The sequence below is a fragment of the Dipodomys merriami genome, unplaced genomic scaffold (genome assembly GCF_024711535.1).
Source record: "Dipodomys merriami isolate MVZ:Mamm:240054 unplaced genomic scaffold, mDipMer1.0.p SCAF_7, whole genome shotgun sequence".
Classification (NCBI taxonomy): Eukaryota; Metazoa; Chordata; class Mammalia; order Rodentia; family Heteromyidae; genus Dipodomys; species Dipodomys merriami.
This window is the reverse complement of record NW_027206290.1, coordinates 21,273,690-21,277,687: the sequence shown is the minus strand read 5'-3', so window position 1 is coordinate 21,277,687 and position 3,998 is coordinate 21,273,690. Positions and strand designations below refer to the sequence as shown.

General features: G+C 36.0%; 1 pseudogene; it reads right to left on the bottom strand.

Annotated features, from left to right (window-relative positions):
* Positions 1–3,251: 3,251 nt before the first annotated feature.
* LOC138816993 (large ribosomal subunit protein eL37 pseudogene) lies at positions 3,252–3,545 on the bottom strand (annotated as a pseudogene).
* Positions 3,546–3,998: the final 453 nt, after the last annotated feature.

Below are 3,998 nucleotides of genomic sequence, written 5' to 3'. Positions count from 1 at the left end.
AGTCATATGAAATCCCAGAAACTATCCTATTAACACTATGATACAGATTTGGTTTTGATTCATGTGCTGTATGTATCAGTAAAGCCATGTATACAAGTCTATACTCTGTATTATTCAATAATGTCACTGTATTATTACAGTTTCTTCATTATATAGCAGTCATTTAGTTCTTTGCTATAAAATAATTGATTATAGGCCAAGTGTAAGATGCTCATACCTGCAAACCTGGGCTGAGACCTGGAAGATCATAGTTTATAGCTAGACCAAGTAAAAAACTTCATGAAATTCCATCTCCCAAATAACTATCAAAAAACTCAACTGATGGTGTAGTTCAAGTGGTAGAGATCCAACTGAGAAATTAAACCAAGCAAGCATGAGGCCTTGAGTTCAAACTTTGCTACTAGCAATAATAATAATAATAATAATAATAATAATAATAATAATAATAATCTATTGTATAAATATGCCATCTTTTTATCATTTTGACTTTAAGTAAATATAACTTTAAATAAATAATGTTGTATCCACATTCTGGTTTGTACTTCTGTTTTCTTAAATTTCTACATTAAGAATTTTAAATTTTAATAGTCATTGAATCATATAGAGATAATTTTCAATATTATTTCTTTAACAAATAAAGAAAAATACTGCAAATATTAATCAAGTTAAGACATCATTTACATTTTTGTAAACTCTTTGCTATACTGATTTTTAAATTAAAAAAAAATCCTCCCCTCATTGAAGTAACATTTAAAATCTCTAGATTTAAATGTTATAGCTTGATACCTTGACAAGGAATGCACTCATAAAACCAAACCCACACCACAGTATTGAATATGGCCATTTTTCATAAAAGTTCTTGAATGTTCATTCCCAATAAACTTCTGCTGAAAGAAATAATTATTGCAAAATGGGCACCAGTGGCTCACGCCTGTGTTCCTAGCAAATCATGAGACTGAGCTCTGGAAATTACAGTTCAAAGCCAGCTAAGACAGACAAATTCAAAAGACATTTATCTCCAGTTAACACCAAAAAGCCAGATTTAAGTGGAGTTATTTATCGAGTGGTAGAGTGCCAGCTTTGAGCAAAATGTCCAAGCAAGAGCACGAGGCATTAGCAATATCAATTGAAAGCCCATGGAATGGGAGAATATCTTCACTAGCCATACAATGGACAAGGGTCTCATATCTAAAATATACCTGGAACTCAAAAGATTACATCTCCCAACAACAAATCCTCAAAGAAGCAACTGCCCAATAAATAAGTGGGCTAAAGACTTAAAGAGAAACTTCTCTGAAGAGGAAAGAAGGATGGCCAATAGACACATGAAGAAATGCTCAACCTCTCTAGCCATAAAATAAATGCAAATCAAAATAACATAGAGATACCACCTCACCCTAGTTAGAATGGCTATAATCAAGAACTCTAATAACAACAGATGCTGGAGGGGATGTGGACAGAAGGGAACCCTACTGCATTGTTGGTGGGAGTGTAAACTTGTTGAACCACTTTGGAAAGCAGTATGGAGGTTCCTCAAAAGACTCCACAGAGAGCTCCCCTATGACCCAGCAATCCCACTTTTGGGCATTTACCCAAATGATCACAAACAAGACCATACTAAAGCTACTAGCACAACTATATTTATTGCAGCATTATTTACCATAGCTAAGATATGAAACCAACCCAGATGCCCCTCAGTAGATGAATGGATCAAGAAAATATGATATATATACACAATGGAAGTCTATGCCTACATCAGAAAGAATGACATTGCCCCATTTGGTAGGAAATGGAAAGACTTGGAAAAAATTATATTAAATGAAGTAAACCAGGTCCAAAGAAACATAGGTCTCATGGTTTCCCTTATTTGCAATTACTAGTATATGTCTGAGACAAGCAGAAACAGTCAGATTAAGTTGATGTTAGGTGAAATGAACTCCAAGATAAGTATTCAAATGTTTTTTTTCTTTCTTGCTATTGTTTTTAACATATTTTTAAGATGATTTCTTTGTTGCTTTGTATGTCCCTCCCCCACTGCATTACCCCTGTTTTCACTGTATTTGATGTTGGTATAATTTGTGGAGGGGAAGGGCAAAAACAAATCGTTTAAATAGAGATATAGGTGGACCCATTGCAACAATGAGATGTACAAGTTGTTATGTCAAAAAATGAACTTTACAACTTTGGCAGGGCGGGCGGTGCTCAGGATGTTGGTTGGTTGGTTGGTGGAGATAGAAAGGGATGGGAAGGGGAAACAAAGGAGCAGGCAACAATGCTTGATAAGAAATGTACTCATTACCTTGCCCATGTAATTGTAACCCCTCTGTACAGTATTTTCACAATAAAAAAAGAGCACAAGGCAGTAACAACACAGACACACACACACACATACACACACACACACATACACACACACATGGGAGTGGAGGCGAGGGGAGAGGAGGGAGGGAGGGGAGGGGAAGGAAAAACTATTATTGTTATCTTCTTCTCTGTGGGTTACTTTGATTTTTCTAAATCTTTATTGTATCATGTGTGATCATGTGTCTGGCTTTTTTCCTTTCGCACAGTGCTCTTCATATTTGTCCATATTTCTGCTTCTATCAATATTTAATTTCTTTTCATTATTTAGTAGTATTGTGTAACTATACTAAAATTGTTTCTTCCATTTTCCTTTTGATGAAAATCTAGGGTTGTGCCTATTGTGATTGAAGAAGCTATAGAATCCTATCAAGTCCTTTTAAGTGCATGGGCATAAGTATGTGTGCGTGCGTGCGTGCGTGTGTGTGTGTGTGTGTGTGTGTGTGTGTGTCTGTGTGTCTGTGTGTCTGTGTGTCTGTGTGTCTGTGTGTCTGTGTGTAAATACTACCAGTATAAATTCTGAGTCTCTAGAGGTTATATTTAATGTTATAAGAAATTCCCCAATAACATTCTGGTGGCTGTACCACTTTATACTCCCTCCAACAATGTGTAAGTCTTCGTTCCTCTACATCCCTTCCAACATTGAGTATTGAGTTTTTCAAGTTTTATTCCATATAGTTCATAGGAATTGGCATCTAATTTTGAATTGTATTTTTATTTTCCTGATGACTAATGATGCCAATTAAACATTTCAAATGCACTTATCAATCCTTGTGAAGGGTTGTGAAGTATCTGAATTATCCAAATCTTTGACCAACTTATTTTTTTATCATGCTCAATCATTACTTTTTTAAAGAAACATACCATTATTATATGACTAATCTTTTAAATTCTCAAGATGAACTGGACGCTGCAACAGCTATCTCTTGGGTTCAAGTACTGTTCCTTCATGGAGTCCATGCCTGAATCTGTGAGAGACAGTTTTCAGGTGGCTCATCAGACCTGTCCCAGTAATGTTTCGTGTCTTAGCATTGTCAGTCCAGTTACACTTTCTTGTGCATTTTGCAGGATAGCCACATTTGCCACACGTGGACTTCTGAAAGTGGTAGGCCTTTAGAAGCACAGCAGCGGCACAACCTGTGTGTTTTATTGTGACACTTTCCAAATGATGACGTTCACTTTGTCATCTTGCCTCTGCTGCTGAGACAAAAGAAGAAGACGAAGAAGACGAAGAAGACGAAGATGAAGACGAAGACGAAGAAGAAGAAGAAGAGGAGGAGGAGCTCATTATTATTTTTTTCATTATTATTTTTATATAGGTATTATTCTGGATTTCAAATGTTTATTTGATGTGGATTCGTGATGTGTTTTATCACAATCTGTTACTTGATCACTTTTTTGTCATTGTCTTTTGAGAAGCTGAAGTGTCTACTTTTAAGAAAATACATCAAGGCTAAGTGCTGGTGGCTCACACCTATAATCCTACTTACTCAGGAGGCTGAGATCAAAGGATCATGGTTTGAAGCCAGCCCAGACAGGAAAGTCCATGAGACTCTTATCTCCAATTAACCAGCAAGAAGGCAGAAAAAAAACTGTGGTTCAACTGGTAGAGTGCTATTCTTAAGCAAAAAAAGCTAAGG